Here is a 25,653-nt window from a genome sequence, read left to right as displayed (position 1 = left end):
CCTATCCACAACAACATATAGATAATCATGACCCTTCATAGATTTAGGCAATCCTGCAATGAAGTCCGTGGAAACACTTTCCCAAGGATGAGAAGGAACTGGAAATGGAGTGTACAAGCTTAGTTTCCTATTGCTGGGCTTGCTTTTAGCACACATAGTACACCCTATTACATATCTAGAAACTGTCTCGTTCATTTTTGGCCAATAACAAAATCTTTGTAGTTGTGCAACTATTTTTCTTACCCCAAAGTGACCTAATATTAGAGAAGTATGTGCTTCTCGTATTATCTTTACTCTTTCAATTTGTGGAATGCATAGCTTCCCACAATGATACAAGAGTTGGTCCTTAATATGATAATCCAATTCTTCTACTCGTTTACCTTGATTTAAAGTTGCATATATATCTTTAAAATCTATATCTTGAGCATATTGTTCAATGTAACTTTCATGTAATACATAATTATGCTTAAGTATAGTAGATGCATTTATAATGGGTCTAGATAACATATCTGCAACTTTATTATGTATGCCCTTTTTATATCTTATGACTAAATGAAACTGTTGTAGGAACCCCATCCACCTGTAATGTCTTGATTGTTGCAACTTAGTTTGGGAGTGTAGATATTGAAGTGGTTGATGATCAGTATGGATAATTGTTTCTTTGCCCATTAAGTAATGTTTCCACTTTTCACACTCTGTACTAATGCATACAATTCCTTATCATATGTGGGATAGTTAGCTACTGCAGAGTTAAACGTCTTAGAATGATAACATATGGGTTTGTCGTGCTGTATCAACACTGCTCCCATGACAAAGTCACTGGCATCTTCTTGGATCTCAAACGATCTTTGAAGATCTGGCAGTGCTAGTATAGGTGCTCTACTAATCTATTCTTTCAAGGTGTCGAAGGCTTTCTGGTGTTTGCCTCCCCACTGAAACACTTTGTTTAATCCTGTTAAAGCATGTAAGAGAGCTTAAATTAAGGAAAAGTTAGAAATGAACTTTCTCCAATATTGTGATGCTCCTAAGAAGCTTCTAACTTATGTAGAAGATTTGGGTTTAGGCTAGTTTACAATGACTGCCACCTTAGAGAGATCTATCTTCAATTCACCACCCCCTACTATATGTCCCAAATAATTCAAAGATGTTTTGCCAAATTCACATTTTGAGAGTTTAACATAACTTTTTTCTCTTTTCAAAACATCTAGTGTCTGCTTAACATGATTTAAATGTTCTTCCCATGTTTTGCTAAATATAAGAATGTTATCCAGATATGCAATAACAAAATCATCAAGAAAATGTCTGAGCACATCATTCATTAGTCTCATGAAAGTAGCAGGAGCATTAGTTAAGCCAAAAGGCATAACCTGCTTTCTTTTGAAAGCAGTCGTCCATGCATCTTGTTCTACAACTCTGACCTCATGATATCCACTATGCAAGTCTAACTTGGAAAAATAAACAGCTTCCTCTAACTGATCTAATAGTTCATCTATGTGAGGAAGGGGATAACGATTTTTTATTGTTATTTTATTCAGTGCTCGGTAATCAATGCACATTCTCCACGAGCCATCTTTATTTCTCACCAAAACGATTGGTGACCCACATGGTGATGTGCTAGGTCTGATGAACCCCTTCTCGAGCAACTCCTGCACCTGCTTCTTGATTTCTGCATTCTCTAAAGCGGACAACCTGTACATCCCAATGTTAGGCAATGGAGCATCGTGCTGCAAATTAATATCATGCACTATTTCCTTTTTTGGTGGCAGACCTTTAGGTTCTTGAAACAAGATATCATACTCTGAAACAAATTTTTCTAAATTAGCTTATTATTTAGCATCACAACCCTCAAATACATTAGTTTTATGAGGTTTCTTTTCATTTACAACCATCAGTAAAAATTGTTTGCATGAATTTACAATTCGTTTCATCTGCCCTGAGTTTATGAGAGTATAATTATTCTTGAGCTTATGAGCTCTTACAAATTATTTGATTCCATCTTTAACGAGTAGATACTTGTTCTCAGCTCTACAGAAAATAAATTTTCTGTCATACAAGTAAGGACTTCCTAAAACAATTCCACATATATCCAAAGGAATTATATCTAACTCAACCTCATCTACAAATCATGACCCAAAAGAAAACTTGAGTTTGCATTGTCTAGTCACTTGTAGTTGTGCTTTATCACTTAACCAACCTAATGGGTATGGTTTCTTGTGAGGTGTAGTCAGTAATCCAAACTTCTTTACAATTGCTTCAGAAATTAAATTTACTTGTGAGCAACTATCAAACAAAGTATCAATCTTTTGATGTTTGGAAATAACTCGAATATGGAAAAGCTCATGTCTTTTTCTCTCATTTTCTTCATCAATAGTAGATTGTGAAGAATTAATAGTAGATGCTTTAGAATTCTTACCTTTTATACCTGTGGCTACAATGGTTTTTTCATCTCCTGCGTCCGACCCCAAATATTTCTGAATAGTTGCAGCAATCTTCTTCTTCTTGCCCTCGAACTTCTTAGGTCTCAGCTCCAGATGCAGAATCCAACAGTGCTCATCATCATGCCCATCCTTCTTACAGTGAGTGCATGAATACTTGCTTTTCTTTGCAGTGTTGGCCTTCCTCTCTTTCCATTTTCGTTTTCTTTTCTCCTTATTATTTCTTGCAATGGGCTTGGATGATCGTCCAACCTCTGGGTTCCCATTCTTTCCTCTAGCTTCTAGATGCATAGCTTGAACAGATACCACATCTATACTAGTGGAATTAAACATGAGGATAGTGTGTCTCATGTAGCTGTGTAGACCACCGATGTACTTCAACAGAGTCTCAGGTGAGTCTAATGAGATTCCTAGAATCAAAGGTCTCTTCCTAAATTCTTGGGTGTAACCTTGTACACTTTCCCCTTTCAATTAGTGAAGAGTTTTCCAGCTCATCATGGCTTGTTGCATGTAGGCCAGTGGATAGAACTTCTTTTTTATTGCAGAAACAAATTCACTCCTGACAAAAAGATTATTACCATGTCTCTTCATGTCAGCTTGGGTCCTGCCTTCCCACCAAACCAAGGCAGTGCCCCCAAGGCATAGGCTGGCCAGATGAATCTTGCTCTTGTCTGAGTCGATACTTTGCACTCTGCAATAAACATCAATTTGTCTAATCCAATTGTCCAGCTTTTCTGCATTCAACTCTCCATCATATATTGGTAAATCAAATTTAACATCTACTTTAATCAAAGATGTCTTCTTTTTATCTTTAGGGCTATTAGGAGGTGTGAGAAAGTTATCTTCCTTCCCTTTCCCTTTTGAGTGGTCATGGAGGAAAGACTTTTCTTCTCCTTTATCTTGTTTGGAGCCTGATGATTCCTCATCTTTATGTTTTCTAAAGTCCTTATACATTTCCTCTACCATGGATCTCATGGCCAGGAAACTATCTATAAATTGAGGTTCTAGGCTTACGAAACCTTCCTTCGACATTGTCTTCTAAGGGTAGACTCTTCCAATTTCAGGATTAGTTTCGACCAACTCTCCTTCTCCTAATTTGAGCTTTGACCTAGTTAGCATTCAACAGCTAAATCCAACACAAGCTTGTCTAACCTTAACAACCTATAGCTCTGATACCACTTGATCTGAAATCACCCCTAGGTGACCTTAGGAAATTAATGAAGGTATTACAGACTCATGTGCTGGTGTGTGTGTCTATGTTATCTTATGCAATGAATCGATAAGATTGTGAAATACACAGACACTTGAAACAACAAGAGATCACGGTAAGCAAACATAAACACAACAAAATTTAATAGGGAGTTCACCCAATCCTCTTGGGCTACGTCTCTTGGTCCGGCCTTCAGTGGTGGCCTTTTTATTATGTTTTTAAAGCAGAGTCTTACAATAAGGAGCTGAATCTGAGTCTCACTTGACAAAGGATGATCAGTAGGATGGCACATGGAATTCCCAAGTCCTTAGAGTTCACAGACTCCCCTTACCGAATTTCGACCTCAATTGGTCTCTGTCTGCTCGATGCTGCCCTTACTCTGGTGGTTAGCTCGAATTCTCTGTCCTCTGAAACATTGCCTCTCTTTCTATTTTTCTCAGCCTTCGGCTTCTTCACTACTTCTCTGCCTCACTGTTCCCCTACTTCCTGTCAGCTCGTGGCTTTAAGCTAGTTCATTCCTCCAACTGTTCGTTTCTGCTTTCGGCTCTCTCGATCGCCTACCTCTATCTCTTGGGACTCGTCTGCCCTGCGTCATCATGGCTGTGTGATGAGCCCCAAAAATGGACAAATATTTGGGCTCATCCAACCTCCTAATTTGGCTTAGTCCACCATTCTCATTTGTTTATTGCATGTTTTTTATTATTTTTATGTTAATAGAGTGAATTTGGTTAGTCATTATGCCAACAAGTCTAATGGGTGCTTTGTGTAGCCTTGTTGGTCAACTTGGAGACAAAATTGAAGGTCTTAATGAGCACTTGGCAGCCAAATTCGTGGGAGAACAAGCTAGAGGATTTGTAGGAAGGTGTCCCCCTCATTTATGGACCCTTACTTCGAATTCTCCACCATCAGCTCGGAGTTCAAAGGCCACCAAATCAATGAGCTCAAGGGCAGCCAAGCAAGTCAAGTTGGACTGCTGTTAACTACAAGTCTTGGGCAGCCAAGTCCCTAACTTTTAGGAGGACTGTTGGATCCTCAAATTGTATAAATAAGAAGGCTTGGGGCCTCATTTTGGTTAGCTAGTGGGTAGTCATTTTGTAGCTAGTGGTTGGTCATTTTTGGTAGCTAGTTGGTAGTCACTTTTGTAGCTAGTTAGTCCTTTTGTTTTAGCCATTAGTTAGCTAGCTTGTAGTTCGAATTTTAGGCCATGGATTAGCTTTGCTTTCAGCTCATTCTCAAGCTCTCCTTATGGACAGTTTTGATGTACTTTTCATTTCTTGATTAATAAATATGGATCCAGCTTTGCACCAGCTCTAAATCTTTCATGGGAGGCTGTAGCTCTTGGGGTTGGGCCCATCTCAAGCGCCCAGTACCTCCCTTGTGTATCTTTATGTGTTTGCTGCGTTCTTGAAATAAAAATCTGCTCTTTAGATCTTGCTTTGTTATGGTAGTTGGTTTTGATGGGTAACGTAGCTTTTTATGCTTAGAATCGATTGGTAGGAGTTTGTTATGCATTTAGATCTTTTGGAACGCTCTTTCTCACGTGAAGTACATGGTTCTCTTTCCAAACAAAGCTGCTGTTCATTTATTTCATTGACAATTAGATTAAGTTAGCTAGGACTTGGTTTGTTTGCAAGAATTCATTGATTTGTTTAAATGAGCATTGTGCAGGGCATCTCTATCATCTTCATCACCTCCTCAAGTTCTATTTAACCTCTGTCTCACTCATTTACCCTCCAACTCTCTCATTTCCCACATAGCTCCTTCTCCTCCAACTTTCGTTGGTTCCATCCTTCCAATCATCCAATCATTGCATACACTCTTCCCTCATCCTATTCTTCCACTTCTAAAGCCATCACCAGCCTTATTCCTACCTTACACATCCCCCCCTACCATTCCATTACTCCTCCATCACTCCAAACCCTCACGGTAGGTCATCCTGTAGCCATTTGTAGACATCCTGTAGAAAACAGAGTATCCTGTAGGATCCTCCACAGCCATCCTGTAGGAGACCACTCTCTCGGTTGCTGAGCATCTGAATGCGAGGAACCTCTGTGGATGGATGCTAAGGATCCCTAGGGACCTCTCCTAGCCTCCCCAACCTATCCCACGCTTTCCTTCCTTCTCCATCCCACCTGCACAACCAAACCCTAGTTAGCACAAGATCACAATCATTCCATTCACTTAAAGGAAAAATACAAAAACATAACTTTCATGATGCAAGTAGTTTAGATCCATGCATTTCCACTTATTAGAGGTAATGACAGCATTGGTAGAAGTTGCATTTACATTCTTTGCATTGTAGAGGTTAGACTAGTTAAATTAGGGTTTCCTAGGTTTACATGCTTTGATTTGCTTTCAGTTCATTTTTGTCAAGTAAAGTAGCTTTCCTTTGAGATTAGCTTTCGTCCATCAATTAGCAAGCTTCTTCTGAGAGCCTATAGAAGTTGGCTTGAGCCCTAGCGGACTTGTGCCAGCTGACCAAGTGACAGCTGCGACAAGAGCTAGTACTTGTGCATATAGCACCGTCGCTTCCAAGTTTGTACAAACTACCGGGTTGATAAAATTAAGAGACAGGAAGCTCCAGGAGTTGTATCATTATTGCTACAATACTGGAGCTCACCATCTTTTTGGCGTCGTTGCCGGGGAAGCGTCAGAGTATTAGTGATTGTTGCTTTTCTTCTATTTTCCACTACAAACTTCTGCTAAGTAGTTTATTTCATTTCCATTATGCAATTTCATTTATGCAAAAGTAGATTAGCATTTCTTGCTTTCATAGATTAGCATTTCCCGCTTTCATAGATTAGCATTTCCTGCTTTCCTAGAATAGCCTTTCAATTCCGCAATTTCCTTTCTGCAAGCGTAGATTAGCATTTCAATTCTGCAAGCGTAGACTAGCATTTCATTCTTGCAATTTCATTTGAGCAAAATAGAGTAGTCCTTTCCTGCTTTCATTTCAATTTCGCAAGATAGTTAGTTGCCATTCAATCTATTTCATGCCTTGTAGGAGTAGAGATAAGTTAGAAAAATGATTGTACAACACCCCCACTGCTTCACACAGCCAACGTTCTCCTTCGATGGCTGTGATGAAAGGACCCCTGGGTGGACATCAAGACATATCTGAAGAACCTCTAGGGGAGAAGAAGAAGAAACATTCCTCTGAAGAAAATGGCTACAAGCAGAAATGTTGAGAGCAACATCTTGTCCAAGGATGAATTTGAAAATCAGATCAAAGATTTCAAGAGAGATATGAGGCAGTTTCTTGCCATGCAACTGGATACCTTGCGGATCCAAAAGATGCAAGAAGAATCCAAGAGGGCTTTGGTCATTTTTTGTCCTAGGTGCCTTAAAAAGCATCCTAGGAACGAATGTCCAATGCACTCCCTAGAAGTGTGTTTCATATGTGAAGAATACCATCCTACAGATCAGTGCCCTTCCTTGCCCAGAATCAAAGCTACATATCAAAGAGCCAAGGGAGCCACTGAATCACTCTATTATATGAACCAAAGGAGGCCACATGGACCCAGATCTTACCAACAGGAGCTGCAAGGGATACCCGAGACCTATTTTGACCCTTATCAAGCCACTTTCATGCCTTCTTGGGATCCCCCTGCTCATCCTTCCTGGTCTACACCTCCTCCTTGGTCATATTCTCCTTGTTCCTTCACAGATCCATATTATGCCCAACCAGCTGCTCATTCGTTTCACTCTTATGCTCAGCCACAGCCTCAGTGGAATGCACCTTATCAGGAGTGGAGGCCCCAGTACAACTCTCATCCCGCTCATTTTCCTCCACCACCTGCTCATCCACAACCATCGCCTCCTCCTCCACCAAGGCAACCCAAAATGCTTACCCAACCACTATGCCATCCATCTCCATCTCAAACTCACACCTCCACTCATCTACCCGTACCATTTCAAAAGCCATACAATGGAGTAGCTCAACCTAATTGCAAGGCTGAGACACAACATGTGCAAATGACTCCTTTTGAGCTCAATGATCTTCACCATAGCTCAGGAAAAGCATTGCAAAAGAGAGATCATCTTGAAAGCATTGAAGGATCACCTCCACCAAAAGAAGATTCAAAAGAGGAGATCAAAGAACCATGGGCTGCACTTAATGAAGGGAAGACATCAGAAGCAGAGATAAAGAAAGATCCCTCATGGTTACCATTAAATCCTCCATGTACTCAAGAGAAAGATCAGCAAAAAGAGGAAGATGAGAAAGTCATGATAGAAAGTGACATGAAGAATGATCCAGATCAGCAAAAGGACCAAGGATATCAAAGCTATATTGAGACATGGTTCCAGACAGTCACTAAGTTGCAGCAGTACTCTCTTCCTCAGCTATGTTTTGTACTTTCAAAGTCAGATCATTTTGTCTCTGAAAGTTGGATAGTTGTCAAAGCATGCATTCCGAGCCTTTACATCATCTTGTCTCTAATCTCGATGTGCACATGGCTCCATTGGAAGTATTCTTATACTTGAAAATGATTTTGTTTTTCAAGTAGGGTAGGGTAGAAAAAAAAAAAAAAAAAAAAAATGAAAAAAGAAAAAGAAAAAAAAATGAAAAAAGGAAGATAGAAATCTAAGGTGAAAACCTCCTTGGAGGTGCCTTAGGTTGGCTCATTGATTGAAAACCTCCATGAGGCGGTCAATGGGTTGGAAAAAAAAGAAAAAGAGAAAAAGATCTTTGGGTGAAAACCTCCCTTGGAGGCGCCCAAGGCAGGCAATTAGGGTGAAAACCTCCATGAGGCGCCCTAGTTGTTTTTCAAAAAAAAAGAGGAAAAGAAGAAGAAAAATAAAGCTAATCTCCATTTCATGGTGCAGCAATGACATTGCAGGTTGCAAGAAGGACGTTTCATGATAGGAGGAGCACTCAAATCAAAGACAAAGGAGTTTTTGTGCCTTCTACAGGAAGTTTCGTATCTTCTACAGGAAGCTTACAAAAAAGCCAAATTGATCTCCAAAGAGGACCTGAAGGCTTGGAATATGTCCATGAGGCCTACACTCATCTATGTTTCCACTCCTCACCCCTTTTCCATCATTCTTTTCATGTCATTATGCTTCTTTCCTCAAAACTGTGTTTTCTACAGGATGCTCTGAATTTCTACAGGAAACATCCTGTAGAACCTTTGGACGAGCCAAATTCAATTTCAAAAGTGAATCTGATGGTGGGAGCCTATTGGTTAGGCCTGCAAGCACTTGTGTGTCCATCCCTTGCCTTCATCCATCATTTTTCCACCTCCTTGTGCCTCTCATTGTGCTTCTACAGGATCTTCCTGTAGAAATTGTGGGAAACTAGGCATGCATTTCAAAAAGTGGTTTTGCAAGCATGGTAGCTTCCTCAAAGGTTCAAGAGTCCTCCTGCAGTCTTCCAACTCATCCTCCATCATCTCCATACCTGCATCACAGCAAAAATTCATTTTGTCATACCATGCAAACACATGCAAAATGCCTTGAAGCCAAAAACACATAGAGCAGAATTTGTTTTTGCCATAACTCGAGAACCATGCATCCATTTGACAAACCATTTTATGGGGGATTGTACAAGATCGATGAAAACATGCCTGAGCAGTTTCATGCAATTCCGGTGCACGGTTTCCAAGAAATCAGCCTCCATCACCATCAGCCATTTTTGCATTTTCTCCATGACCGTGCATCCGTTTCAAAACCTGTTTCATGGGGGGATGCACGTGGGTGATAGTAGCCTACCCAAGCAGTTTCAGCCAATTCCGATGCACGGTTTCCGAGAAATCGAGCTCTGAAATCTTCAGCCATTTTCCAATTTTCTCGAAATCCGTGCATCCATTGATCACGAATTTGCTATGGGAGATGCATCATGATGGTAGGAACATGCCCACCAAGTTTCAGCTCAATCCGCTTTGGCGTTTGGGAGAAATGTCGAAAACAAGTTCTGGTTTGGTGAAGATGCAGCAACAACAGCTTGGATGTGCAGACTTGAACGTGGAAACAATCGTCTGGAGCTTGGATCCGGCAAGAGGACACCTGCACATGAAAAACACAATCAAAGATTAGCAGCCCAGCCTCATGCAACCATAAAATCAAACGCATGCAGCAATGACAGCCCACAACAGCTCACGACAGCCATTCAACTTCGAGGTACGTGATTTAACCTTGTTCCTCTGTTGCATGAATGTAATTCGAACCATTGCATGAACGAATGAGATGGTTGTGGTTAAGGGAATCTATGGCCAGCCAACTGGACACCCTCATCTAGTTCAACAGCGCTTGGTGGGTGGATACGACACGTGTGCTCAGCCAACTCAAGAGAAAATTGAAAACGGGTAGTGATGGACAGTTAGACCTCAGCGTGCTTGATGGATGAGGTTAAAAACAGAGAACAACTAGTTAAACACCGCAGTGGAGACAACAGTTGCATGGGGCCAACGTATACTTGGCCACTTCACTACCTCACCAAAAATCACGTTGAAATTAAATGATGCTTGGCTGACTCTCACCACTCTTTGTTCAACTGCGGTCAACTGAAGCGCATGTCCACCATCCAGATCAGTTAAGCAATGGTGCTCTACCGATTTCTGCCTTTTATTCTCGAGATCTCTTCAGTTCCTTAAAAAAATTCCCGTTTCTACAGGATGTCGTCTACAGGAAAGTGCAGCAGAGTCTTTTCAAAAGCAGAGAAGCCCAAGTTTTTTTCTTCATCCAATTGAAGCTTGAAGAAAGCCTATTGTTTAGCTGAAGTCAAGGTTGTTGCAAAACAACTACAACCCAGGAACAAATGGATTGCTTCTCCGCGGCAGAGTTTGGACAGACTAAAAACGCTCAAGATATTGATGGTAGTTGCTTATCTGTACTTTCATCTGAAAGATCTATTCAGGATGGCTCCGACAACTCTAAGGTCAATATAACTAGCAATGTTGTAGATCCAGATAAATGCAGTAAATCTGGACCAATGGAGACAGGTTGGCTTCGGCACAGAAGCATTAAAGCTACTGCTAATATTTGCCCAAAATCTCTTCATCAGAGCCAGAGTATGAATGATTCGAATAAGAAGGAAAATACGTCTTCCATTTCTGATCAAAAGGACCACCATCAAGTTCACATGGAAGAAATTGGCAGAGATACATTGGGTGTTGTCGATGATCCTTGTGCAAAGAAAGTAAGAAACAGAGGGGATTCCCCTTCAGCTGACTCATTTTATGGACCAATTCCCTGTCAAGAGCATGGCACATCTGTGAATTTAGTAAATCCAGAGACTCAGAGATACATGGAAGGCTTAGATAGTCATAAGAATGTCTTGAAGGAAGCTCATAGGAAATCAATCCATGCAAAGATATTCAACCCAAGCATCTGGAAGAAGCGAAGAAACGAGGGCATGATGCAAAAAGGTGATTGTGCAATAGCAGGTATAATGGCAGTATTTATCTCTATGTTGACTGGGATCAAATATACTTAAGTGAAAAATATTACCTTCTGGCATTCTAGTCCAAAATATGGGTCCTAAGAGTTCATGTTGAAGTCTGCCAGCACTGTATTTCAGCTTTCTGCATTATCATGCCACTGCCCTATGCTTGCAATTACTTCTGTCACTTGTCAATACAGCGTATTGTCTTCAATTCCTGTTGCATTTCCTATCAATGATCTTAAGGAAAGCTCTGTTTTCAGCACCTGAATTGGGGCATTTGAATTCAACAATACATTATAATGTTTCTGCTGCCCTGTGTGATATTTTCCAACTATGATAGGAAAATATAGCGTATAGAAAAGAGAGCATTGATATTGGGCATCTGATTTTTCAACATCAATTCAGGGTATATGATTTTTCAGCAGTAAGTCATAATACATATTTCATTGCCTATGATCTTTCCAACTATGAAAGTAAATAGAGGACAGGTCAATTTGAGGCACATGTTTCTACAGGAAGACAGAGTCTGTTTCTACAGGAAGACAGAACAGTTTCTACAGGAAAGGTTGAAAAGAGGGAAGCCAAAGGAGAAATCGGCCAAAATGCTAGCCAAGAAAGTCACCAAGGCCGTCAAAGACAAGGGGAGAGATTTGGTTGCTCAGAGGATGAGCAACACTTTCAGTAGGGGGGTGATGATGAGCCCCAAAAATGGACAAATATTTGGGCTCATCCAACCTCCTAATTTGGCTTAGTCCACCATTCTCATTTGTTTATTGCATGTTTTTGATTATTTTTATGTTAATAGAGTGAATTTGGTTAGTCATTATGCCAACAAGTCTAATGGGTGCTTTGTGTAGCCTTGTTGGTCAACTTGGAGACAAAATTGAAGGTCTTAATGAGCACTTGGCAGCCAAATTCGTGGGAGAACAAGCTAGAGGATTTGTAGGAAGGTGTCCCCCTCATTTATGGACCCTTACCTCGAATTCTCCACCATCAGCTCGGAGTTCAAAGGCCACCAAATCAATGAGCTCAAGGGCAGCCAAGCAAGTCAAGTTGGACTGCTGTTAACTACAAGTCTTGGGCAGCCAAGTCCCTAACTTTTAGGAGGACTGTTGGGTCCTCAAATTGTATAAATAAGAAGGCTTGGGGCCTCATTTTGGTTAGCTAGTGGGTAGTCATTTTGTAGCTAGTGGTTGGTCATTTTTGGTAGCTAGTTGGTAGTCATTTTTGTAGCTAGTTAGTCATTTTGTTTTAGCCATTAGTTAGCTAGCTTGTAGTTCGAATTTTAGGCCATGGATTAGCTTTGCTTTCAGCTCATTCTCAAGCTCTCCTTATGGACAGTTTTGATGTACTTTTCATTTCTTGATTAATAAAGATGGATCCAGCTTTGCACCAGCTCTAAATCTTTCATGGGAGGCTGTAGCTCTTGGGGTTGGGCCCATCTCAAGCGCCCAGTACCTCCCTTGTGTATCTTTATGTGTTTGCTGCGTTCTTGAAATAAAAATCTGCTCTTTAGATCTTGCTTTGTTATGGTAGTTGGTTTTGATGGGTAACGTAGCTTTTTATGCTTAGAATCGATTGGTAGGAGTTTGTTATGCATTTAGATCTTTTGGAATGCTCTTTCTCACGTGAAGTACATGGTTCTCTTTCCAAACAAAGCTACTGTTCATTTATTTCATTGACAATTAGATTAAGTTAGCTAGGACTTGGTTTGTTTGCAAGAATTCATTGATTTGTTTAAATGAGCATTGTGCAGGGCATCTCTATCATCTTCATCACCTCCTCAAGTTCTATTTAACCTCTGTCTCACTCATTTACCCTCCAACTCTCTCATTTCCCACATAGCTCCTTCTCCTCCAACTTTCGTTGGTTCCATCCTTCCAATCATCCAACCATTGCATACACTCTTCCCTCATCCTATTCTTCCACTTCTAAAGCCATCACCAGCCTTATTCCTACCTTACACATCCCCCCCTACCATTCCATTACTCCTCCATCACTCCAAACCCTCACGGTAGGTCATCCTGTAGCCATTTGTAGACATCCTGTAGAAAACAGAGTATCCTGTAGGATCCTCCACAGCCATCCTATAGGAGGCCACTCTCTCGGTTGTTGAGCATCTGAATGCGAGGAACCTCTGTGGATGGATGCTAAGGATCCCTAGGGACCTCTCCTAGCCTCCCCAACCTATCCCACGCTTTCCTTCCTTCTCCGTCCCACCTGCACAACCAAACCCTAGTTAGCACAAGATCACAATCATTCCATTCACTTAAAGGAAAAATACAAAAACATAACTTTCATGATGCAAGTAGTTTAGATCCATGCATTTCCACTTATTAGAGGTAATGACAGCATTGGTAGAAGTTGCATTTACATTCTTTGCATTGTAGAGGTTAGACTAGTTAAATTAGGGTTTCCTAGGTTTACATGCTTTGATTTGCTTTCAGTTCATTTTTGTCAAGTAAAGTAGCTTTCCTTTGAGATTAGCTTTCGTCCATCAATTAGCAAGCTTCTTCCGAGAGCCTATAGAAGTTGGCTTGAGCCCTAGCGAACTTGTGCCAGCTGACCAAGTGACAGCTGCGACAAGAGCTAGTACTTGTGCATATAGCACCGCCGCTTCCAAGTTTGTACGAACTACCGGGTTGATAAAATTAAGAGACAGGAAGCTCCAGGAGTTGTAGCATTATTGCTACAATACTGGAGCTCACCAATGTGTAATGCTTTGCAAAGAGGTGGCCACCTATCTCTTTCCGAACTGAGTGTCAGTTCTTCCTGAATGATCATTTTTTTCGTTATTTCCTAGATGCCTGTGAAACGGATCCTTCTGTTGATTCATTAGTCAAATTGGACTTCAAATCTTATACGCTGTCGTTTATTTCTCCCTCGAGTCCAGTCATCCATCGGGTTGAACCTCCATCGTTGATCTAGAGCCCCCAGATCCTACGGTCTTCGCTCCTATCGCACGGTTGAGTTCCTCAACCATTGCTCCGTGATGTAAGCGGTTTTTCTCTCTCCCCACCAGACACGCATCACTTGATGTATGGAATCACTGTGTCCTCGTTCAAATCTTCTTACTACCTGAGCCTCCGATATTTTATTGGTTTTGAGCATAGGACCCACCTTGTCTGTTTTAGCGCTGTCCCACGGTTTTCTAGTTTCCCTTGTGACCGAGCGCTCGGGGTCTTTCCTTCTCGAGGGGTTTTTCCTAGTGATGCACGATTATCACGTATCTGAAACAACCTCCATTTTTGCATATGAGCTTCCCAATTGCAATTTTTGCGCCATGCGCGGTCTCCATGGTCCAACAGTCAGCATGCTTTGACCGAAGGTCCTTGTTGCTCCGTTCTGGCTGCAAATTGCCATTATTTAGAGGTTATTTCTGATAGCTATAAGATTTCTTGAAGTCTGCCATTCATTCTTAACAGTCATGGAATTGTTTGAGGATCCAATTCGGATTAGAAAGGGTCTCGAGGAAATAGGACAGACAATGCAGGATTGTACTATAATCTTGGAAGAATCCCTTGCGGTCCTCACTTCCTTACAGGAGGACCCCACCATACAGTGCCTAGAAACCAAAGCGTGGGAGCTCCAAGTACAATATGACATTGTGCGCGGAACAGTGCAGACAGTTATCCTGACCCAGTGGTTAGCAAAGCTACAACAAGCGAAGGCGTTAAAAGAACAGGTGGATGTCACGTGACAGAAGGAGGCAGTATTTAAAGTGCGCGTAGCTGTGGATTGATGAGGCCTTCTACATCACTGCCGATATCAAAGGAAAGCTTTCACAAATGAAGGTAATGCATGCCTTAAGACAGGGATCTACCCCTGATAGTGAGCATTCGACAGAAAGAGTAGAGTAGATCCAGCAGACGACAAAGCAGTGTGTTGCGGACCTTTGCGCAGCACGGGCGCTCTTGGAGGGGCTCCGTGCCAAGATCACTACACCAGCAGAGTGACTCGGGATGAGTCATGATGATTGTGTTGGGGGCCTATTGGGCATGGGATCCCCCACAATAGGTTTTAGGGCTTAAAGCCTGAGCTTTTTTCAATTGTATTGTAAGACTCCCCGAAGTGCGGGCGCGGAGCACGAAAGTCTAGGATGAGTCATAGGGTTGTCCGCCCTTAGAATTGTAAAATAATGTAAAGTTGTGTCAGCCTACCAATGTCCACGGACCATGGGATTGTATAAATAGAGTGAGGCTCTAAGAGTAAAGATAGTTTTTAGGGGAAAGCAAGTAATAGATAGATGTGAAGCCATGGTTAGAGCATAGGGGGGAAGTTGAAGTGTATTGGGTCATAGTTGTAGGAAGAGGCTCTATAGCTGAGTGCGCAGAGGCCTAGTAGAGTTTGTAGCTGAGTGCGTAGACCCCTGCAGCTGAGCGAGTAGGGGCCTAGTAGAGTCCGTAGTTGAGTGCACAAGGTGGAGTTGGGTCTATATTTGGAACTGAAAGTTAATAAAGAAGACCATTCTGTGCATCTGTTCTTGAACCCTTATTCTAATGTTATACTTTGTTGTTACTCTATTTATTTACTACGAACATTGGATGAATACTCCTATGAATTCTTGTATGTAAATGTAATCTAAGTAATCAGCTAACGAAGACTAATTAAGGAATACTTGCGTAAATAACATGGGTCGCATTGTGACTACAACTACACGAAGACAATATCACAGGGCGCGGGGTGCCCGCAGGTGCGTGTAGCGTAGTAAGTAAGTAGGTTGGACCATGTACCAGACATCCCCAGGGTGTGGAAACTTGGTTCTAGTACCCTCCCATACTACTTTGGGTGAGACCTCAGTCCGCGCTCTACGAACTATTGCCGAAAGGGCCAGCAGTACCAGGATTTCCTTGGCTAAAACACTTCTAAACCTCAGTTAGGCCCCACTAAGCCAACAGTGGTACACATTTTCTCAATGAAATGATTAGTGCACTAACAGAAGAGTTCCAGGTTTACCACCAGAAGAGTACACCATATCATCCTTAGGCCAATGGAATGGTTGAGGCTTTTAATATGATATTGGAGAATGTACTGATGAAGTTTTCCAACATGCAGCGGAATGATTGGGACATGCACGTACCAGCAGTATTGTGGGCATACAGGACTACTTGCAAAAAGCTCACAAGTCAAACACCTTTTATGTTGGTCTATGGCATAGAAGCTCTGATGCCCATGGAGAATATCGTTCCTAGTCTATGCATAATAGCTTTAACAAGAATGGTGGACCACGGAGCCTTAGAAGAATTGCCCACACAGGTAATGGAGCCCGAGGAAGATAGGTTTTTGAATGGATTCCATCAGCAGGTTCCAAAGGAATGCAAAAAAGCTTGGCATGATCGGCACATTAAACTGCACACCTTCGAGGTAAATGATTTAGTTTTACTATATGACAATAAGTTTGCTAAGTTTCCAAGGAATTTTTAGATGCATTGTCTGGGGCCCTATGTCTTCAAAGAAATTACAGATGGTGGCACAGTTCAGCTTGTAAAGTTGAATGGAGAACCATTTTTGAGAAGGGTAAATGAAAGCTAGTTGAAGCCATACATAGGGAATCTAGCCCAATGACTACATGATGGCAGGATAGTCTTAGCACTCTAGGCATCTGCAAGGAAGCGCGAGACTATAAACTACACTACCCGGTTGGTGGAACTACGTGACAGAGGGACTACGTGAAAAATAGAGATGTCACAGTACCAGAAGAGGCACGAAGGGAGTTGTGCTACAGAGGGAAGTACCATATAGCGCAGCTAGAAAATGATTATTATAGTCATTGTTCATGATATGACAGCGAGGAGATAGTTAAGAGGAGCGACGGGGTGAAATTTAAGTCATTTAAGGTTGAAATCTTTCAAAATCTTCCACCAAATCATCATTTATGGATGGAGTTTGGGGGAATGGTCGAATTTGAATTCAAATTCGCCTATAAATTACATGTGCCCATCCAGCCTAGAACACTTTGCATCCTTAGACTTTTTGAGCTGTGTTGTCCATTGTTTATGAATCCTCAAGTTTTCACAGATTTAGTCGCTAGTTTTGTATTTGATAAATTACCCCAGGATACCTAGCAGTTTATTCTGAACATGATGTCTAGACCACGTGAAATTGTAAGCATTGGAGGAATTGTGGCCTCTGAGGGAGCTGCTCCAGAGGTTGTGATCATGGAGGCTCCAACTGTTGTACCTACGGTGCCGAGGTTTCCTCAACTAAAGCCTACACCAGTGAGAGAAGGCCCCAAGCCCAAGAAAGAGAAGCAGAAGAGGCCAGTGCCAATGTGCAAGTCACAGAGGAAGAACTCTGCTACCCAGGGCCACAACAAAGAAAAATCACTGGCAAAGGATAACAGGAAAGTGGTAGATTTGGAGGCCGAAGAGGGCACGGAGGATTTAGATACCGAGGGCATGGAGCCTATCTCCAAGTTGCCGGATTATATCCCTCCACGTAAGGGAAAAGTGAAGATAAACAAAGACCCAGACGTAGGGAAATTCCTCCTAAATATGCCCCTGTTGCCAGAAGGCATCACCTTTGAAGGTCTGATCTTGGCGCAGATTCCCCATTTAAGTCTAGAATACTAGGATTTTTGGACCACGAGAGGCTCCCCCACCTTGCGATGGATAATTATATGAAGAGGGTATCTTACAAGGAATCTAGTGTCACCGTGTTGGAGCTAGCCAAGTGGACTCGCAAAGTAAGTTGTTTAACTTTTTGTCGATGCCCCACTACCACTGCTCCAACATCAACCTCATTTGCATCAAGTAGTTGCTAACCCTAGTGCATGATGGATGTTTGTGGCTGAGCACCCTAATCCCGATTACAGATATGCTAATCCATCGGATCATGCTATAACCACACTCAGGATTGAATCTGACGAAGGAGTTTGGTGAAAAGACAAGTTAGCGCAACCGAATAGAGAAGATGAAGGAAAACTTCAAGCTAGTTAAAATGTGCACGGGTACTCCATCACATCTATCATCGACCCCGTGGTGAAAGTTGATACATAGATCTTAGCTAGAAAATGTCATGTAGACGAGGTTCTTGCACCCGTAATTTTATTGGTTGCACAGTGCACAGAGGGCATGCAATTCAATTGGTCGCACTAACTCTGTAGCGAGTTCCTCGCAAATTGTCATGAGGCTTAGGATGATAGAAAAACCTTCCACTACACGTCGTTTTTTCTCTCCATCATGCTTGTGGCTTGGGACCTACTGGAGGATAGTCAGTTTCCTCCCCTATATTATCGGAGGCTACCCAGTTTGCCTCCCTTTGGGCCACAAAGGACGTCGTGCAATTCACGGAGATCAAAGTTTTCTAGGTGTTGATGGAGGTGAGCCTACGCATGGCCATCAACTAGAAGCCACAATTGTCTCTGACTGTGATTGAACAATTAGCAGAGTATTCAAAGTTTAAAGTTGACTTCCATTGCATATATATCAAAGGCGTAGAAGGATCTGCAATAGAAATGGTTTGACCTACCTTACCTTACTACAAATGATGCTATTCAGGAGGTTATCAAGTGATGGTTGGCAGATTTTCATTCTCCATCCGATCTGGCTGCAGGCACTAGAAAATCCGCGGAGAAGAAAAAGAAGGAAGCAGCAAAGAAAGCAGTCCAGGAGTTGGCCGAGAAGAAAAGGAAATAGGCCGAGGAAAATTCCTAGCTAGAAAAGGAATGCGCTGGGAAGCAGCAGGCCGAACAAGAAGAGCGCAACTCTGAGCGGAGTAGTAAGTCCCCTTCACCCAAAACAGAGTAGGAGGAGCACTCATAGTAGGGTAGTGGCGGTGAGGAAGGACATAGCACTCCCTTCCGAATAAAAAGGTACATGGATCTGCAGAAGGAGGGGCCCCAAAAGAAGTCAAAACCGACAAACCCACCACTGGATCCAATCGCACTAATGGAAGGTGATCTTGATGAGATTCGAGATAAGGTGCGTGATACCACAGTGGAACTATTGCAGTAGTTTGAACAACAACAACAACATGCACTAAGTACTATCCAAAAATATTTGTGTGAGTTGTAGATCTAGACCAGCAGGATACAGGTCGGTGCAGGGAAGGTAAGGGATGGACCAACGATCTTGGCACCTGGGACTAGTCAGGAAGCAAAGATGGTTAGATCACTAGATCTACAGACAGTTACACTATCGGAAGGATCATTGAGCATGGAGGCAACTGATGACAAGGTCATCATGAGTTCTCTCAAGAACATTAGCCTCAACCTCGCTGCGCTCCCCAATGAGTATCTTCACACGCTGCAGACAGGTGTGACAACAGAGTTAAGAGCATGGGAGCAGCTTGCCCTCAGCCTCATAAGAGAATATCGAGTGAACAATGAGGAGATGTTCACTGAGAAGATAGAGAACTTAAAAGTGTTATAGCTCCAAATCTCACTCTTATGGTTTGTGATGCTGCACTCATGGCCTAGGGTAACCCCTCCTTCCAGACCTGGTCCAAAAATTTAAAAAACTGTGTTTTATTCCCTATACGCGACATTGCCCTGAGTTAAACGCGTGTACATGCGGGTTTGTGTATACCCAACCCGCGTGTATGTATTAAAACACTTAAAAAAATATATAATTCCTTATTTTCGGGCGGAGATCGCGGGTTTTACCTGCTGATCACCTGTTAGTGCCCTTGGCCCAACTGTTCCCAACCAACTCCTAACTAAAAAACTACTTTGGAGATAGTATAAAAAGATATCAAAGGGAAGGCCTAAGGGAGAGAGAAAAGAAGAGCAAGATTATTATGCTGAGATTTTCCCCATAGACTAGGTCTGAAGTCCTTGGTGCTTTCTGCACTTCCCCCATTTTGCATAGGAAACCCTTGTTTCCATGTGTATTGGTGATCATTCATCCTTTATGTCATCATTGAGTAAGACTTGGAAGGAGCTCTTGTTGGAGGCTTGAGGCTGGAACGAATCTGGGAGGAAGCTTTGCTTGGAGCTTGCTGAAGGTGTTCAGGTGATATCTTTCCGTTATATGTACTTTATTTGCCTTTATATATAAAGAAACACGTCTTTGTTCCCGAAACAATCTTTCTTTATGCTTATGAGATTCTTGTTTTGAATTCTTATGCAAGTGGTTACTTAAAGATTTTTATAACTAACTTTATAGCATAAAGATGGTTTATACATAAGTATTTGTACATGTACTATTGTGTTCTTTGATTTGTTTGTCTTACAGATCAAAGGAAGAAGAAGGGAACTCCAAGAAGGGTTTGGACCCTAAAGGCCTTCTCGAACGTAGGACCTTAGGTACGTACCCTTAACATTAGAATTTGCTTAAAGTAAAGATAATGGTTGTGTGTGTGTTTCTTTGAATAAGCAATTTTCAGTCTAGTAGAGTCTTAGCCCAAAGGACCCTAGGGGTACTTTCCCTTCAACCAGAATTGGCGACTCCACTGGGGATGACACTCTTGTTGTTCCTAGTTTGGGTAGTCTTCAAGCCAATCAAGGCTCAGCCCCTCTGTTTGTCGGCTCTGACTGTCTGATCTGTTCTTGAACTCCAAGCTTTTCCAGTTTTTCAGTCTGTGTTTTTTATTTTTCTTGACAGACTTCAGATACGCTCTTTTTCTGGATTACAGAAGCATATATATGCAAGTTGCACTAAGCGAACCCGCGTATACGCAGGTTTCCTTAGTTACAGTCACGTGTACACGCATTCTGCACATAATTGCAGGCGCGTATATTACATAATTTTCAAGATTTATAAATTTTCTTGTTGCTGAATGTTTGTCTGGTGGTTTGGGTCAGTTTCAAGCAGTCATTTTCCAGTGACAGTTCTCTGTTTAACAGGGGGCATCTTGTTCTGAACTCTCTCTAGTCATAAGGAGTATTAGTCTTGTTTTCGTTGATTGCAAGCATCATTGATTTTTGACACACAAGATTTCTGTTTAGGAATCTTGATTGCTCTGTTTCGGCAAAGTAGGAAGATTGGGTTCAATCTTTGTGTCCATTTTGCTTTCATGACACTTTTGTTTGCTTAACGAAATCATTTTTGTGACCATTTGCTCCTTCGTTTCGGGAAAGTTGTTTGTTACCATTTTCTTGAAACTTGTCTTTTGATCTTTTGGACTTTCATTGCTGCTTTTGATTGTCAAAAGCGATTTCAAACACATTTTATTTTTGTTGAGTTTTCATCATTTGAAAGGTGTCAATTCACAAAAGTGTTTGGTTGCCTATTTATCAATCATTGGTGTCAGTATTTTTGAGAGCTTTCCTTTGAAAAAGACTTTTTGGTTTGATTGAAAGAAAATCTTTTGAAAGTTTTGAGTTTCGCTTTCTTAAACTTGCTTTTCATTTGATTTCTTTTTTTGCGAAGTGAAAGTGCTTTGTTTTTATCTTAAAACTTCTTTTTATTGTTTGGACGAAATGATTGGTAACACATCATCTTCTATCTAAGCATTTTAGTGGCAAGACAAAATTTGGTAAAGAAGCAACTTTCCTTCTTTGTTTTTAGAAGTAGTCTTTAAATCTTGCATCCACATATAGTTCTTGCATTAGGATAGATTTGCATCTCTTTTTAGGCATATTTAGTTTTGTTAGTTTTTGTGAGTGTGGAGTCTGAAAAGAAAAAGAAAATTTGTTTATATTAGAAGTACCTCTGAACCTCATAGAAATTGCTCTTCATCGAAAACAAAAAGTGCATGTGCATGTAGCTAAGTTTTATTAATTTCTTTTGCGTCCATAAAAACACCACAAGTTTCATCTCCATTACCTTGTGACTTAAAGAACAGCCTAATAAAATCAAGCGCTAAATTAAAATCCACTAGAACTTTTTGTTTTAGTCAGTTACACCAACAAGTTTAGGATTTTAGGGCCTTGGATTAGGCGAGTGGAGAGTTAACTCTCCAAGGCCACATAAAACGTCAAACATAAGAGTCTGATTAACGAGAGTAAATCCAGTAGCGTTAGGAAGACCAGAAAAGCTCCGGATCTGGGAGTTAAGCACGAGGGTCTGTGAAGACAGGGAAGAGAGATACCCCCTCTCCTACTTGTCCGAACTTACCTCACGACTGTTCCGCCTGGCTTCTGCGACGAGTTGGTACCCATAGTTGCCTCTCCTAGGGATCGGCATAGGTGGCTGCGGAGGGGAATCCCGTGGCACCTGAGGTCGACGTTGTATCGCTCTCGACAGTACTACTGGAGGGCACCCTTGCGAAGCTTGGGGGCTTGCACCGGCGCAAGCTGTTGTTAGGAGGTCAGCGTAACTTCCTCTGATACCTTCGCTGATAGGACTGGGCCCTCATCATCCCAGACTATCTTCGGAAGGTCCCTTGATTCACTTTCTCGTATTTTGGTGTCCGGTCCTAATCACCCGGAGCGGAAATACTTGGAAGTTGTTTGACTGGCTGTATCTTTAGGGACTTTATAGTGTGTGCTCTGTGCTCCTAGTCAGCTTAGCTTTTAATTTTTTGAGTCTTTAGTTAGATCATAACAAAAAATTCAAAGTGGCTGACTGATCTCCAAGACGGTCTCGAAGACTTCGTGGTGTCTCGCCACCAAGTTTAGAGCCTTCTCCTAAAAGGCGCAGAGGCAGTACTACCGGTGGGGTCTGTCCCATGCCGGTTGACGCATCGGGGATTGATCCTCCTCTCGGGGACATTAGCGGCCAAGCAAGGCCTGGTACTTCTGAGCAAGAGAGGGACACTCCAGTCCTTTCTCGAGTTCGCTTTCAAGCGGAGAATAACGTAGAGGTAGAAGAACTTTCAGAATCATTAGTGGTTCCAAATTCTCCTCTACCATTTAGTCATCCAGACGTATTGCAATACGTTGGGACTCCGTCACATAGACCGGCAAGTCCATGTTACGCTACGCGCTTACCATTTATGACCACTACTGGAAGCATGGCTCCTACGAGTGCTGCGACTATGCAAACCCCTACATCGGTGCAAGGGGGAGGAACCATTTCCATCCCCTCCACTTCCTTGTTTGGATCTTTTGCGAGCACATCTCTACTTGGGTCTACCTCCATTCCGTCCACGAGTGGAAATGCCCAAACCAATGCTTTTAGTACTGGACTCTTCTCTTTTGGTACCCAATCACAGGGTATTCCATCAGTTCCATTTAGTGCGGCTACGTCCATGATGGGCGGATCAACCTCATTCCAGGGTTTTCCTTTCGGAAGTGGTCATATACCACATTCCAACCCGACGGTAGGATCCATGCCTTTTTCTTCTATAGGAGAAAGCAGCAATCCTTTCCAAGGTTGGAATAACCCTGGGGTTAGTAGTACAGGAACTGGGAATCCATTTATCAGCCAACAAGGGAATAGGTCGTACACCACGGTTAGTTCGTTTCAAAGTATTCCTCCCCTTGCTTCGGCTTGGAACCCATATCAGGGGTTATCAACTCCTTACCATTCTTTAGGAGGAAACTTTGCGGGCTATGGAGGTTATACGGCAGGAGTTGGTCAAACTCTGAATTTTGCTGGACCACAAGGCTTGCCTTTTGGTTCAGCCAGTTCTACTAGTCACTTCGGGCAGCCTGGTGCCTCCCAAATCCTAGGACAATCTTTTCAGAACTTTGGGAGTTCTGCCCAGTCTGGGTGGAATCCCCTAGGTCCTCCTAGGCTTCCATTCCTGGCAACGTTAAACTTGCCAGATCTTACTAAGCTAACAAATGATCCTATCAGATACAATCCGGCCTGGCCTCCAGTCCCAACCAAACTCCCTTCGGATATACCGAAATTCGAAGGGAAGAGTGGTGAAGATCCGGGCGATCATGTAACCACATTCCATTTGTGGTGCTCATGCAACTCCCTCATCGAGGATTCGATTAGGTTGAGACTCTTTCAGCGCACCTTGACTGGTAATGCGGCTAAATGGTACATAGAGTTGCCAGGGGGCAGCTTTACATCGTTCACTGACTTAGCCAATATCTTCTTAAATCACTTCCAGTTGCCTGTCCGCTATGATGCCGGAACTGAACTTCTGGCCACCTTTCGTCAGGATAAGGCAACCCACATTTCTGATCACATTCATGAATGGAGACAGAGAAAGAGGCTCATCAAAGCTGAAATCCCTCCGGAGTACCGTCTAGAGTGGTTTTTGAAGTCTTTGCAACCTGAGATCTCCAAGGATGTCTCCATGTCTGGGGACTATTCTGAGGAGCAAGCCATTTTCAGGGCCCAGCAGTTAGAACTGATTTACTCTCAGTCTGGGATCCTCCAAAAGTACTTGCCAGATGCTCCTGGATCTAAGGTTGAGTTAGCTAAGCCGAAGCCAAGTCCGCATGCGGACGGTATCGTTGGGTCTATAGACACATCTACAGTGAACTTGTTGAATCAATTGCAGCAGTTGTCTTTGCAAACTGCTTCTAACAACCAAGTCACATTGTCTAATCCTCCCGCTTCCCAAACTTCTTCAATTAACGCCATCCAATCCGATAACCCCAAAGGAAATCAAAATTCCAATGGGAAAAAGAAAGGACGTGGTAAGAAAAGGAACTCGGATGGGAAGCCCGATGCAAATAAATCCGGCAACAACGCTGGTGGTGGTAAAGGTGAGTCGAGAAAGAAAGTTAAGTTTCCTTGCAAGTTATGCAGTGGGGACCATCTAACTCATCTCTGCCCTAGAATTGAAGACGCTCAGCGCTTGTTAGGACAGCAAGGGACTTCTAGTTCGCAAGCTGTGTTAACTAACCCGTTTCCCCAAGGGCAGCAACTTCTTGCTGGCGCGAGTTCGAATCCTGGAACCTCCTCTGGGGGCAACCAGGAAGGGGAAAAAGCATCAAATGTTTTTATGATGGGTTCAAATGTCCGTGTGACTACTCGGTCATGTGATTATGGTGAAGCTGAAACATCTAAGGATAAAACTGTTCCTGGAGGTAATGACCTTCATATTGAGCGGCCCCCTGTTGAGACCATACCTAGGATACCGAAAGGTTCCGCGAAACACGCGACGATTAACCCTAATGCTAGGGCCACCCAAAATTACTCCATTGTGGAGGATTTGGCTCAAAGCCCGTGTGCTATGTCCGCTTTGAAGGTTCTCCAGTCGTGTCCGTCTCAGAGAAGTGCTTTACTCTCCGCAATTGGAGCAGTCGATCCAGCTAATTCTTTAGTGCTCTCTTTTGACATGTCAAATGTCAAAAAGAGACTCCCTCATCATATGGCTTTTCAGATAAAGTCTACATACCGGAAAATCAATATTTTTCGCACCGTTATAGATGAAGGAGCTTCCACATGTGTCATGTCCATGTCATGTTGGAAGGCTATTGGTTCACCTTCGGCTGTTCCTTCACCAACCGTCTTAACTGCATTTGATGGCCATTCTCACAAGCCGCATGGGATTATCCCGGCCTTTCCTATATGTGTTGGAGGGAAGGTCGTTAATATTGAAGTTGAAGTCGTAGATGCTAACCTAGACTATAATCTCCTATTAGGAAGGAACTGGGTGTACGAGATGGAAGTCGTCGTGTCGACTCTGTTTCGTGTCATTTTCTTTCCTCATGAGGGGAAAATCGTTAAGGTTGATCAATTGGACTATTCCCCAATCGATCCTCAAGCAAGCTCCGACTCTACTGTTCCTTTGGTGGATAACCCTCGCCCGCCGACTGAGAATTTAGGAGTAGGGATGTATTCCTCATTGATGGGTATGTTTGATCTTCCCTCTCCTTTTGCAAGAATCAA

The sequence above is a fragment of the Pinus tabuliformis genome, chromosome 6 (assembly GCF_031772625.1).
Source record: "Pinus tabuliformis cultivar Carrire ecotype Pingquan chromosome 6, CPIR1, whole genome shotgun sequence".
Taxonomy (NCBI): domain Eukaryota; kingdom Viridiplantae; phylum Streptophyta; class Pinopsida; order Pinales; family Pinaceae; genus Pinus; species Pinus tabuliformis.
Note: the sequence above shows the minus strand (reverse complement) of the source record.